The sequence below is a fragment of the Hippopotamus amphibius genome, chromosome 3 (genome assembly GCF_030028045.1).
Source record: "Hippopotamus amphibius kiboko isolate mHipAmp2 chromosome 3, mHipAmp2.hap2, whole genome shotgun sequence".
Taxonomy (NCBI): Eukaryota; Metazoa; Chordata; class Mammalia; order Artiodactyla; family Hippopotamidae; genus Hippopotamus; species Hippopotamus amphibius.
Genome location: NC_080188.1, coordinates 176,837,297 through 176,852,997, shown reverse-complemented (window position 1 = coordinate 176,852,997; position 15,701 = coordinate 176,837,297).

The window sequence follows — 15,701 nt, the reverse complement described above, 5'->3', positions numbered from 1 at the left end:
ACGATGAGGATTTAGTGCTTTCTTACTCAACACAAGCAGACATACACACACTCACACACAAATTCTCCTTCAATTATTTTTGTATTGTTATGGTATTTACATAATTATATTGTAATTTTGGTAAGATCAATATTTACATTATTATAATTATTTGAACACTGTTCAAAGCCAAGCTGTGTCTGGTGTTCTCTCCTTCCTGACATCAGCCAACCTGACACCAACTCCTGGAGTTAGGGTTGGATTCCACAGGCTTGAGAGCTCAGTGCCACAGCACTGACCTCACTTCAGACAATAGTCTCAAGTATTAGGTTCCTCAAGTTACATCTACTTCTGTCCAAGTTGGCTAAAAATCCAGGGGTTCCTACAACCACCTCCTCAGAGTTGATAAGTGGCTAGAATATTCACAGAACTCAGCAGAGTGCTTTCCTTCTCCTTACTGGATTATTTTAAAAGATAGCACTCAAGAACAGCCACATGGGAGAGGTACATAGAGTAAGGTACGTGAGGAGAGTGGAGGAGCAGAGCTTCCATGCCCTCTCTGGGAGCATCACCCTTCGGGTACCTTAATGTGCTCATCAACCCAGAAGCTTTCCAAACCCTGTTGTTCAGGAATTTTTATGGAAATTTTATTACTAGGCAGGAATGATTAATTCATTGGCCAGTGATGATTAACCCAACCTCCAGCCCCTCTCCCCTCCCTGGAGGTTAGGAGGTAGCGCTGAAAATTCTAACTGTCTGATCAAATGGTTGGCTCCTCTGTCTACCAGTCCCCATCCTGAAGCTCTCTAGAGGCCCAGCAATAGTCACCTTATTAGCATAAACTCAGGTATGGTTAAAAGGGGATTGTTATGAATAACAAAAGATACTCCTATCACTAAGGATATTCTCAGGAAGCTGTGTGCCAAGAACCAGGGACAAAAATATAATGTATTTCTTATTATACTACTCCATGTAGGCAACTACAATTAAATGCATCTCTTTTCTTGTACAACTTTTTGGCTTCTGTTTTCCCTAGGGTTTATTAATAATTGTCTTTCTTTGGTATGTTTGTTTAGTTTTCTAAGATTCTCTGCCATAAATATGAATCCTCCCCATAATTTTAAACCATAAGATGTTCTATTAGTTTTATCTTCTTGGAAATCTCTTTCTTGGAGCCCTCTGAATGCCTACCCAAATCTGTACTGGTTGTTCTCTAGACCTACTGCACACCTGCCACCCTGGGATCTCCCTTTCCTATTACCCTGGGGATTTCCTTCACCTCTCTTCTGCATTAAATCCCTGAGTACCATTCATGTCTTCATTTCCTTATACTGTTGGAGTGTCTCTGCAAGGAGCTTCCTTAGTACACAGAAGAGTACACAGAACAGTTCTTTGAGACTTCATATGTCTGAACAGTAGTTTTGTTCTTTTACATTCAGCTGATATTTTGACTGTTGGGGCAGAAATGGTTGGCTGTCCACCAGGAATTTGTGCTCTTCCTCTCACTGGGAAGAGTTGTTGATGAAAGTTCTTGGCTACCCAGGAACTGTATTTTCTTGACTCCTGGCATCTAGGAGGTGGCAGATAACTAGTTCTCACCTATAGTATGTGAAGAAAAGTGGTATGAATCACTTCCAGGGCAATGAGCTTAATAAGTTGGTGTCCTCCTCCATTGCCTCTTCTTCCTATCCACAGTCTGAAGGCAGAGGACTGCAAAGTCCATGAGGAGGGGAAAATCATAAAATTTTAAGAAACTGGGTCTCTGAATCAACAAGTAAAAGGCCATTTACCAAACAGGAACACTTGTATTACTCCGTTACATAAATAAGAAGTAAACTTACATTGCATGAAGCCGCTGAAATTTGGAGGTTTATTTGTTACAATAGCTAGTACTACTCTTACAAATTTTATTTTTACCAGGTATAAAATTTGAGGTTGCAAATCATATTCCCTCAAAAACTTGAAATTACTGCTTTGTTGTCTTCTAGCTTTCAGCTTTGTTGTTGAGAAATGTAATGTTGTTTTAATATCTAATTACTGTATGTGACCTTTGGTTTTCTTCTCCTTGGAAGATTTTAGAGTGTTCCCTTTGTGGCCTGAGTTAGAAATTTCATGGTGATGCATCTTAATTTGCAGTATTTCTTCTGAAATGTTTACTGAGTAGCTGGTAGGACTAGTCAAATTGAAAATATATAACTTTCTGGGAAATTTTTTTTTTATAAATTTACTTATTTATTTGATTTATTGGCTGTGTTGAGTCTTCGTTGCTGCACACGGGCTTTCTCTAGTTGCTGTGAGTGGGGGCTACCCTTCATTGCGGTGCGCAGGCTCCTCAGAGCTGTGGCTTCTCTTGTTTCGGAGCATGGGCTCTAGGAACGTGGGCTTCAGTAGTTGCAGTACACGGGCTCAATAGTTGTGGCTCACAGGCTCTAGAGCGCAGGCTCAGTAGTTGTGGCACACAGGCTTAGTTGCTCCATGGCATGTGGAATCTTCCCAGAGCAGGGCTCGAACCCATGTCCCCCGCATTGGCAGGCGGATTCTTAACCACTGCGCCACCTAGGAAGTCCTGGGAAATTTTATTGAATTATTTCTTTGATAATACTCCCTCTCCACTCTTTCCTCACTTCACCTTCACTAGAATTTAAGCTACTCAGATTTTAGGCATCTTTTATTATTCTCCTAACTAAACTTTTCTCTCCTGTTTTCTTAATTTATCCTGTAACCTTTCTATTGCACTTTTATTCCTGCTACTGTTTTTAATTTCCAAGAGCTCTCTTCCCCCAGTGTTTCTTTTTTTTGGTAGCATTATTTCATGTTTCTTGTATATAATATTTTCCTTTATATCTCAGAGAATATTAGTGATGATTTGAATTGGATTTCTTCCAAATTATTTGATGTCTGTTTTGAAGGTTGAAGGCTTTCCTTAAATATGTGGTAATTCTTGGATGTTTAGTGTCTTGGACAGGACATTAGCAAACTGATTGGAAGCTCTGTGGACATTGGTGGAGTCTGTTGACAGTTGTTTCACTTCATGGTGACTTGACCTGGTTGTGTTTTGGGGCACCCACCAACTGTCAGTATTTTTAGGTCTTTTTTAGTGGGTTGGGTTGAATATTCTGTTAAGAATCTTCTCCCCTTTTACATAGAGCATACACTGAGTCCCCTACATACAAACGAGTTCCGTTCTGAGAGTGAGTTTGTAAGTCCAATTTGTTCATAAGTCCAACAAAGTTAGCCTAGGTACCCAACTAACGCAATAGGCTATATAATACTGTACTGTAATAGGTTTATAATGCTTTTCACACAAATAATACATAAAAAGCAAACTCACAAAATAAAGAAAACATTTTTAATCTTATAGTACAGTACCTTGAAAAGTACATTACAACAGCTGGCATACAGGGGCTGGCATCGAGTGAACAGGCAAGAAGAGTTACTGGCTGGAGGAGGGAGAGGAGGTGGGAGATGGTAGAGCTGAAGGATTGTCAGCCATAGGAGATGGAGGGCAAACTGCAATTTCACTCACACGTGACATTGGTGGCATAGGTTCTGGTTCCTTGCTGAGTTCAATTCTATCTACTCTCTTGGAAAAACGATCCAGTGATGTCTGGGTAGTAGCTCTTTTTTTCTTATCATAGATGACACGGTTGCACTGGATTGCATTCTGAACAGCTGCTGCAACCTTCATGTACCGTTCTACATTTGGGTCCTATGCTTCAAAAACTAACAGTGCCTCCTCAAGTAAAGAAAATCCCCTTGCCATTCCCTGAATTGTGAATCTCTTTGGTTCTTCAGTTACTTCTTCTTCCTCTTGGCTCTCTCCATTTTTTCTCTGGGCCTCCAATTCCATCAGATCTTCATTAGTAAGCTCCTTGTGTTGCACAGCAAGGAAGTTCAGTGAAGTTGTCCTCTTGCAGATCTAGCTTGAAATAAAGATACTGTACTACTGTACTCTATACAGTACTGTACAGTAAAGTACACAAAAGCACAACCACTTGTAGAGGATGCACACACATGACAATGTATGCCAGATACGTGAACTAACTTACATGATTGGACATGTGAATGCATGTTCCCATCTTTGAAAGTTCACAACTTGAAGGTTCATATGTAGAGAACTTACTGTATAACCCTGGTTGTTAGCATTTGGGGAGATGTATGGGATTCACCATTCAAGATGTAGACATTTACTCAACTCTGAGTTAGTGCGGAACCCTCAGTGGCACCTATTATCCATCATCCATCTTTTCTGTTAAACTTTTTTATAGTGAATAAAATATCTACTTTTCTTCCGTAAGGGACAAGGTACTGGCTCCCATCAATGCGCAGTATGAGAGGGTACCTGGACTTTACTGCTTCTTGAATAGATTTTCCATCCAGTCCTATTATGTTCAGCCCTGTCTTCATCCCCAGTTTTAGGGATAGCTAATATCACCAATTTCTGAACCACTTTGCCTACTGCTGGTTTAAGTTTAAGCTTCTTGTCTACCATAGATTGACTAACTCACCTAATTTTCAGCTTCCAAAATTTTGTTCTGCTTTCTCCTGTCCCTTATCTTTGTCCTTTTGATACAGCTTTTAAAATATATTTGTTGGAGAACTTGGGCCATTGACCTGCAGAGTTTCCTATAGACTGGATTTTGCTGATTACACATTGATGGTGTATTTCAATATTTCTCTTCTTTTGTATTTTCTGAAATTTGGTAGTTGAATCTAGAGGCTTGATAAAACTCAGGTTTGTTTAGTTTGGCAAGATGATAGATAATGTCACGTTCTTTCATCAGGAGGAACCTAATCTTTGTTTTTACTCTCTTCTGGTATTAGCAGCTGTTAATGGTCAGATACCTATATTCACTAGTACACTGAAGGTTGTAAAATGATGATGTTTTAATTTATCATTTTGTTTTAATTTTTGGCTGGATTAATTTTCTATGGAGACATTTATATTTGTTTATTATTTGGTCATACAATGTTTCAGTTCTCCTAGACTGTGGATTATCTTTTCATTTGTTTACCAGTGCTCCTCACAGAGCAAATTTTTAAATTTTGATAAAGTTTAGTTATTTAATTTGTACTTGTGAAAGAACATCTATAATAGTCCACGTAGTAAAAGTTCAATTTGTGTTTTTTTTCTTTTAATAACTATAAAATTGCTTATTAGCAATTCCATTTATGAGAAAATGGAGTAGACATAATTCTCTCTCTTTCTTCCTCTAAATATAACTAAAACCCATGGACAGTGTATATAAAGCAAACATAAGAAAGACTTGAAAGATAGAGAAAAGAAGGCAAGTTAGTAGGAACCTCAGGACTGTGGAAGGTCAGTCACAATGGTAAGTTTCCAGGGTTTTTCCCTTGCTTTATATATCCCAGAGTTGGAATTGAAGAAGGCAGTAACCTGGAAATGCTAAGGGGCACAGACAAAAAAGCCCCAACAAAAACCTGCTATCTTTAGCCAAAGGAATAGAAAGGGATAGAAATAGAAACCTAGTGATAGAGAAAACTTTTGTGCAATAACTTCTCTGTTCCAGCCAAACATCACAGAAAAAAGTATGGCGTTCCCCCAAGCAAAAAAAAAATCACTGAGTGGGGAGCCTAGGCTGAAACCCTCATCAGGCTGTAACAGGGTTCCCTTACTACTGCCACATCACACCATCCTCACACACCATCCTCTCCCTGGATAGTGGGGGTAAGGAGACTGAGTAGTAGGTATAGTAATGGTTAGTAGGTGCAGTCGGGAGGCTGAGTAGAAGGTATGGTAGGAAAGCTGAGTAGGGAGCCAAGACTTTTATCCTTATCAGGCAGAAGTAAGGCAATATTCTCCCCTGTGGTGTTAATGGAGGCCACAAGAAGAGCTGTAATAAGGCACTTAACCACTTCCAGCCAGGGAAATATCAGTGGAGGCCACTGAGGAGCAAGACTGCTAGTCTTCCCATCAGTATTGAAAAGTTCCCTGGTTGGGTGTCAGTGGAGGCCATGTGAGCAACCTGAACTTCTATGCCCACCTGCCAATAGTAAGGTGGAATATTCCTTTTCCCTTGTTAGACTAGTATCAATGGATACTAGGTTTAAATATGATTTAGAGTCTTGTAATTACCCAAATGGCCATGTTTATAAAAAATCCCTCATTATAACAAGAACCAGGAAGATCTCAAACTGAACAACAACAACAACAAATCAATAGATGCAAACACTAAGATGACAGAGATATTAGAATTATCTGACAAAGATTTTAAAACAACCATCATAAAAATACATCAACAAGCAGCTATAAACATGCTTGAACCAAATGAAAAAATAGAGAACTTTAGCAAAAAACAAAACACCTCTCAACAAAGAATTAGAAAACATGAAGAATCAGATGGAAACTTTAGAATTTAAAAATATAACAACAACAACATAAACCTCAGTGGATGGGCTCAGTAACATGCTATAAGGAACAGAGGAAAGAATCAGTGAATTTGAAGCTAGAACAATAGAAATTACCCAAATGTGAAGAAAAGGGAGAAAAAAGTCTGAAGAAGACAAAAACAAAACCTTAGATACTTGTAGGACTATAACAAAATATCTAACATTCATGTCATTAGAATCCCAGGAGAAGAAAGATTACAGATGCAAGAAATTAAGGGAGCAGAAAACAGGATGAACCTTCTAAAACTTCACGTCAACACACATTATAGTAGTAAAACTTATGAAAACTAAAGATAAAGTTTACAAGCAGAAAGAAAGAAACAACACCTTAGCTTTAGAGGAAAACAATTTGAATGATAGTGGATTTCTCATCAGAAACCAGGTCGGCTGGAAGGAAGTGGTCCAGTTTTCAAGTGGTGATAGAGCTATCAACCTGGTATTTTATATCCAGTGAAAACATTCTTCAGGAATTAGGAGATAATCAAGATAGTCGCAGATGAAGAAAACTAAGAGAATTTGTTTTCAGTAGATCTGCTGTACAAGAAAGGCTAGGAAATCATTTCACATTATATATGTGTAACAAATAATCACATTGTACATTTTAACTATGTTCCAATTTTTTTTGTCAATTATACCTCATTAAAGCAAGAAAAAATTTTAAAGATTATTTTATAAACCTCAGAAAAAGAAAAAAGGAAAGGCTAAGTGAAGTTCTCTAAATGTAAAAGCAACAGCACAAAAAGAAATCTTGGAATATCAGTAAGGAAGAAAGAACAAAGTAAACAAAAATATGGGTAAATACATTAGATATTTATTCTCCTCTTGCATTTCATAAATTATATTTGAAAATTGAAGCCAAAAATATAATGTTTTATAACTGGTTTTAAAGGAATGGAGAGAAAGTATTTAAGACAACTAAACTATAACCTAGGGAGGATAAAGGAATATAAAGGGAGGTAAGAATTGTGACAGTTAATTTCATGTGTCAATTTGACTGGGCTGGGGTATGCCCAGATAGCTGGTAAACATTATTTCTGGGTGTGCCTGTGAGGGTATTTCTGGAAGAGATTAACCTTTGATCTAGTAGACTGAGTAGAGAGATCCACTCTTACCAGTGTGGTCAGGTATCATCCAATCTCTTGAGGAATTGAATGGAACAAAAAGGTGAAGCAAATTCTCTCACCAAATTCTTTCTCTTCTTTAAGTTGGAAGGAACATCTATCCTTGCCTACCATTGGACATTGGAGCTACTGATTCTTGGGCCTTTGGACTCTAGGACTTACACCAGTAAGTGTAAAGGCCCCACTTTTCTCAACCCTTCAGATTCAGACTGAATTATACCACCAGACAACAGATTGTGGGACTTCTTGGCTTCCATAACCACATAAGCCGATTCCTATAATAAATCTCCTCTTATATATCTATGTGTATATCTATATGTCCTATTGGTTCTGTTTCTCTGGAGAACTCTAACACAAGGTTTCTACCCTTCATTTAAATTGGTAAATGGCTGTGCTAGTGGACTGTAATAAATTATGTATGTATAATGTAATACCTAGAGAAACTACTAAAAAGCTATACAAAAAGATACAATAAAAACTATATAGATAATCAAAATGGAAATGTAAAATATTCTGAAGCAACCTGCAGGGAGATAAAAAAAGGAAAACAGAGAAATGAAAAACAGAGAGGAAAACAAAAAACAAAAATTAAATTGACAGACGTAAAGCCCTAAATATACATGATTATTTTAAATGTAAATATCTAAATGCACAAAAGTCAGAGATTCGCAGAGTGTATTAAAAATTATAACCCAACTATATGCTGTCTATAAGAAACTCAAATACAGGAAATTTAGATATAATAATATAGGCAAGTTAAAAGTAAAAGAATAGGAAAAAAAAGTGCACATATTAAGCAAAAGAGCAGGAGTGGCTATGTTAATATCAGATAAATTAGATTTCTAAGAAAAGAAAATTACCAGAGAAAGAGTGTGTGATTAAAGAATCAATCCATCAGTAAGACATACAAACACTAAATATATATGTGCCAAAAAACAGAGCTGCAAAATATGTGTAGCAGAAACTGATAGGACTGAAAGAAGAAATAGACAAATCCATAGTTATAAGTGGGAACTTCAACATCCTTTTCTCAAAAATCTGTATGACAACTAAGCAGAAAATCAGCAAAGGTATAGAACGCAACACCATCAACAAACAGGCTATAATGGACATTTGTGAAACAATTTACTCAACACATCTTAATTGCAAGTACCCAAGAAACATATACCAAAATAGACCATATCCTGGGCCAGAAAACAAATCTCAATAAATTTAAAAAATTTAAATCATACAAAATGTGTTCTCTGATCACAAGGCAAACAAAATAGAAATCAATTACAGAAAGATCATGGGAAAGTCTTCAAACACTTGCAAAATAAACATCACATTTCAGATTGGGATTACCATATATACATTACTAATAAGAAAAAAAATACCAAATTGTACACTCTAAACATATGCAGTTTATTGTCTGTTAACTGTATCTCAATAAAAGTTCTTAAAATAAATAAACATCCCGTTTCTAAATAACCCGTGGGTCAAAAAGAAATCTCAAAGGAAATTTGAAAAAATACACTAAAGTGAGTGAAACATAAACAACATATCAAAATTTGCAAGACACAGCTATAGCAGTTCTCAGAGAAAAATTTATAGCACTAAATGAATACATTAGGAAAGATAAAAAAAACCTCAAATAAATAATCTAAGCTTCCATCTTGTGGTAGGCAAAATAATGGCTCCCTAGAACCTGTGAACATGTTATCTTAGATGGCAAATGTAACTTTGTAGATGTGATGGAGATGGGAAAATTATCCCGATAGTCCCAGTGTAATCACAAGGATCCTTATAAAAGAGAGTCAGACGTGTCAGAATGAGAGACTTGATACTATGCTGTTGACTTTGAAGATGGAGAAAAGAATCATGAGTCAAGGAATATAGGTGTCTCTAGAAGCTGGAACAGCCAAGGAAATATATTCTCCCCTAGAGCCTCCAGAAAGAAGGCAGCCCCACTGACACTTTGATTTTAGCACATGAAAGTTCTGACCTACAGAACAGTGAGAAAATCAATTTGTCTTGTTTTAAGTCATTAAGTTCGTGATGGTTTCCAGCAGTAACTGGAAACTTATACAGATTTGATACCAAGTCTGGAATCCTGCTGCAGCAAATACTTTAAAATGTGGAAGTGGCTTTAATATTGGGCAATTGCAGAGACTGGAAGAATTTTGAAAAACATGATAGAAAAAGCCTATATTGCCTTGAACAGACTTAGTAGAAATGTAGATTTTAATGACAACTTTGCTAGTGAGAACTCAGAAGGAAGTGAGGAGCATGGTAGCAAAAACATATTATCTTAGGGAGTTCATCCTGAACAGACTTTTCTTAGAAATATTCATTTAACAAGTACAGGCTCAGATGGTGAGGGCTCAGATGAAAATGAGGAACATGTTATTGAAAATGGGAGAAAAGGGGATCCTTGTTATATAATGACAGAAAGATGAGCTGAATTATGTCCTTGTAGTTATGTGGGAGGCAGAATTTGTAAGTGATGAACTTAGAAATTTAGCTGAGGAGATTTCCAAGCAGTGTTGGAGGTACAACCTCTTTTCTTCTGGCTTCTTACAGTAAAATGGGTCAGGACAGAGATAAGTTAAGGGAAGAACTATCAATTGAAAAGGAAATAAGACTTGATGATTTGGGAAATTCTCAGTCTGTCCACACTTACAAATATGCTAAAGTTAGAAGAGTCACTGTCAGGAAAACCTACGCTGGTGAGAAAGTCAAGTGTTTGGCTAGACAACCTTTTGTTAGTGCCTTGAAAGGAATAAAATATTGCAGTAGTCGGTCATACAGGGGTCACTGAAGAAATTAGAGGTGTGACTCTTGGAGCCCATCAGCCACCTCAGCAGAAGCCAAAAATAAAAACAGGATTATCTAGGGAAGACCTATGGAGGGGTCTCTTGTCTAAATCCCCTGACATAGAGAGGAGACACACAAGTTTCCAGAAAATTTTATACCAACAGAAACACTGTCCGTGGACAGAATAGAATTGGTGACCCACTATGCCTGATCTGAGATGGATCTAAGCTAAAACTCCATTGGTCACCTAACCTCTACAAGCCCCTATTCTGCCTGGTGGACCACAGTGACATTTTTTGATCTCCTGTTCTTTGTGTCAGGTTTAGAGTCAATGTCCAGTAGTCCCTGAAAGGTCTGATTATTTCATTTTCTCCAGCAGGCAGTAACTCTGGTGAAAGGGCGTAAGTCCCTTTGGGGAAGGCTGGGAAAAAGATTAACAGCATAAATTTTATATATCTCATGAGGTTTATTATGAGGAAATGGCTCATACGATTATGAAGGCAGAGAAATCCCACAAACTGCCATCTGCACACTGGAGACCCAGGAAAGCTGTTGGTATAGTTCTGGTGCAAGACCAAAGGCCTGGGACTTCCCTGGTCACGCAGTGGTAAAGAATCCGACTGCCAATACAGAAGACACGGGTTTGATCCCTGGTCCAGGAAGATCCCACGTGCCACGGAGCAGCTAAGCCCATGTATCACAACTACTGAGCCTGCGCTCTAGAGCCCGTGAGCCACAACTATTGAACCCATGTGCCGTAACTACTGAAGCCCACAGGCCTAGAGCCTGTGCTCTGCAACAAGAGAAGCCACTGCAATGAGGAGCCTGCGCACTGCAATGAAGAGTAGCCCCCACTGGCTGCAACTAGAGAAAGCCTGTATGCAGCAACTATGACCCAACGCAGCCAAAATATAAATTTATTAAAAAAAAAAAAAAGATAAAAAAAAAGACCGAAGGCCTGAGAACAGGGGCACCAATGATGTAAGTCCCAGTATAAGGGCAGGAGAAGACCAATGCCAAAACTCAAGCAGTCAGACAGGGAGCATGAGTGAGTTCTCCCTTCCTCTGCCTTTTTAATCGTTTCAGGCTCTCAAGAGACTGAGTGATGCCCACCCACATTGGAAAACACAGTCTGCTTTACTCAGCATACTTATTCCACTGCTAATCTCTTCTGGGAACACCCTCACTGACACACCTAGAAATAACATTTGACCACGTATCTGGACATCTTTGTGGCCTGGTCAAATTGACACAAAAAATGAACCATCATGCGTCCACTGCTCTCTCTGACCCCACTGCCTCTCACAATCAGACATTTCAAGGCAAAATGTAGGCACACATCTTAGGAACATGTCAATATGGCAAGCTCAAAATTTGATAGTGGAATCACCAATTCCATCATTCTGAGAGCATGCAATCAAGGATTTACACACCTGCTTCCCCTTTCTAAATACAGCCCCCAAAATCAACTGGAGGTTTTCTTGGGATCTCCCTCCTCACTTGTCCTGGGGTGAGGGTGGAGGAAGCTGCTTTGTCCTCTATGAGAAAGAAGAAGCTGTTTAGGGTGAGAGTAGCTGGAGGAGGGACTGGAGCAGGCAACCCCAGGCCTGGGATGTTCTGTCATGTTTCCCTCCAATTTTTTTTTTCATACTCTTTGTCTAACCTCAAGGTAATGCCAGAAAAACAGAGTCTAAATTTGTGAGGATGGGAGTGGGAGCTGGGAGCACAGACCTGCTTCTAATTTGCGTATCCAAGTCCAATTTAGAAAATACATAAGGATCTCTTTCCTCTCCAGTTCAGATGCTTTGCTCTAGATCACATTTAAAAGTTTTCATTAATTTCTGATTTGCTGTTCCTCTGATTTTGCAAGGCATTGTTGGATGTTAAAAAACAGACCCTCTTTCACTTTTAGGAATTTATCATACAGAAATAGTTGTTTGACTGTGTCAGGGATATGTGTACAAGGTGTTCATTTACTTGTATCAATAACTGAAAGTTTAGGAAACTAATTATCCAACAATAGGAGAATGGTTCAATAAATTATGGTCAATCTGTGGAGGCAGTACATGGAATTGTGGTTAAAAGCATGGGCTCTGGAGCTAGAATATATGTCTTCAGGTTTTGGCTCTACTATTTATTAGCTGTGTGACTAAACCTCAATTTCCATATCTATAAAATGGAGGCAAACTAATCCCTACCTAATACAGTTATTGTGTGACTTTGAATAAATTTTTTCTGCCTACTTGAAAAAAATAAAAAAATTTTAAAAATTTAAAAATATATGATTTATAATGTTATCACTGACAAAGCTTGAAGTGTTAATATACTTCACAGGCAACATTGAAAAACTATCGATAGTCAACAGTATCTTACATTTTTAAAGAACCTACATTTTTATATAGGTTAGCTAATATGTAAATTCCAGGTACTCTCCAAACAAGCTGGCCATCTCTAGACATCCACCCAAATCTTGATATTACACATGGGACTATGTCACTAAAGGCCCTTGGCCATTGTTGAATCAAGAGAAAATCCCCCCAGAAGTTTCCATCTTCCACTTTCCTATTGTTCAAATAAAGGGATTGTAAGCTGATCCACTACACAGGCAGAGAAGTTCAGGACACTCCCTATATCTCAGAGTACTGCTAGTTTCACTATGGGAAGACAAGGCCTTAAGCCCCATTAGCCATTTCAAGAGTAACAGAGTCTACAGGTGGTGACTCAGCTGCAGGTTTACCTGGCACCCTTTGCATCTGAGCCTTTGCTAACACAGGGCTTCACAACCTAGACAATTCGCTCAGTTATTCCCTTTTGTGCAGCCTCTCAGAATCTTCTTTATTTTTCTTACAGCCTGTGTATTTTCCCTAGAGCCTCAACCAACTCCTTATTGACTTTTCTCCAAACTGTTTCACCTTTCTCTGGAAACTCCAAGTCGTGAGAATAGAGTTTCCTTTCTCTTCAATTACTTTAATGAATGATTTCTCTACTTATTCCCTTAATTGACACAAAACAAGAAAGCAGTTCTTCTCTGATACCTCTGTTCCCCTCTCCCCCATTCTGTCTAATGGAGGCTGCTTAGTACTCTTTACTCAACAAGTTCATCTCTATCGAATTCTCATTACAGAGCTTCCACAGTGATGGTTCTGAAAGAGTGGTCCCCCAAACTGGGAACTGGCTAGAAAAGCAGATTTCTTGGCTTTACTCCAGATCTATTGAAACAGAAACTCTGGGAACAGGGTCCCGCAATTTGTGTTTGAAGAAACCCTCCAGGTGATTCTTAAGCACAGTAAACTTTGAGAATCGCTCTTCCAGAGCATTACATTTCTACCCCTGTTTAAATGCATTCCTCATTCAAAATGCATGCCATTTTGTTACACCATCCTCTGCCTCTCCTGGACAGTGTCATCTACCATTTTCACATTTACCCATATTCAAGGGTTGCATCTTAACTCCCAAGTCATACTTACCTTGGGTGACTTCAGCGGTCAGGGGACAAAGCACCCAATGCCCTAGCCTCAAAGTCCTTGACCCACTATGTGTTTTTGAGCAGATCTATGACATAAAGAAAGATGTGTTTTAGAAAGAGAACTGCGGCAAAGACACTAGTTCTACCTGCAATGATTATAGAATAAAGTAACAGCTGTGTAGGGATAGAGACAACTGTAACAAACAAACAGAGACAAATGTCATGGGCTTTTTATGATTGTGATGTTTTAGAGCAACTGTTTAAATAACATCTATCTGGTATGGTTTGCGATATTTATCCCCCACCCAGCATCTAAATGACATAGTCATTTTAAGATCCACAGTCAATCTTACGTACTCCTGATTTTGGAGACCCCTACCTCACATAATGCCAAACATATTAAATTGCTCCCCTGCGCAACATTACATATTAACATACAAAAGATAAAAAGATTGAATTGAGTTGAAATTGACGATTGCAAAATGTTACATGTTAATGTTGAGGACCAACTGATTGTTACATTTTTTTCTTTCTTTTTTTTTTCTGGGCAAAATGAAATAAGAACTATGCATAGGCCAAAATCACCATGGCAAAAAAAAGTGTCTTGTAATGAGATGTTATTTCTGTGCTACCAAGAATAGAAAACTGGTTAAAAGATCAATGACTTCCAAGATTCAGAATGTTTTTCAAATAATAAGACTTGTTAATACTAAATGGTAGTTTGCACCCTCCACTTTCCTCCTTCTTCCCATATTCAGCCTTTTCAGTGATAATATTATATACCAATATGGTCTTCCAGAAAAAATTAATAACTTTTCAGCTGTTAGGAATTATTAACAGAAAAGAACACTTTCCACTGATTCCTTCCGTGTGCTCTTCTGGGGCTGAGCCTATAGCACTTAATATGAAAGAAGTCTCGAGGCCATTCCTATTTCTTTCAGCTCTGATTGAGTGGAATAGTTCACATGTTTAACTAGGCTCGAATATCCTAATGGGATACTCGGCATAGAATCATAGAAAAGCGTGACTCATGAAACAGTTGTCTAAAATGACGAAATTCCTTTACTGTTCTCCTTTAATCTATCGTCTGTGTTGATTGGGTCTCCAACTGCCTATGCTGTAAGGCCGAAGGAGATTTGCCTAGTGTCATATGAAAAAGAAAAATAACCTGATGACTTTCATCTCTTCTCTATGAAACCAACTCTATCTACAAGAAAACCAAGGCTTCCTTTTCTTTTTTTTTTTTTAACTGAGAGAAAACAGATTGCATTTCTTGTGGGAAGTTCTTAGAGGCACCCGTACCTTGTCAGCCACTTTCTGAAGTCACAAACAAGATCAAACAACATCCTGCAAAGCCCTGAATATAATGAAAGAAAAACTCATCTCTCTCTCAGGGAGATCCCCAGGCAAAGGAGAGACCTGGCCTGCCTATCTTACTTCTATAAGTATCTAGATGAAAGCTGTCATTTGTGGAGATGCTTCAGTCTTTCCTCATTACTGGAAATCAAGTATTCCTTTTTAGTGAATTTTCCATTTAACTGAAACATTCCTCTAAGTGCCATAGTTTATTTTTATCACTATTATTTAAAAGATTTTTTTAAAAGTATATGCTGTTTTGCCTTATTAAATAATACATTGGATAGCATTTACTGTTTTCTTAATGACTTTGGGTTATCATTATGATAAGACTAAACTTCATTTTCCTGAGAGGATTTTGAAATATATAAAGCTATTTATCACCACATTAATCTGCCTTAGATAGTTCTGAATCCTGTGGCTTTGCTGTGGCTTTAACTGTCACTTATTACTATTTTGTCTTCAAGAAGCATTTGATTCTCAGGGAAATTAAAAGAGACCTAAATATCTGGATAGGGACTTCCCTGGTGGTGCAGTGGTTAAGAATCCTCCTGCCAGTGCAGGCGACACAG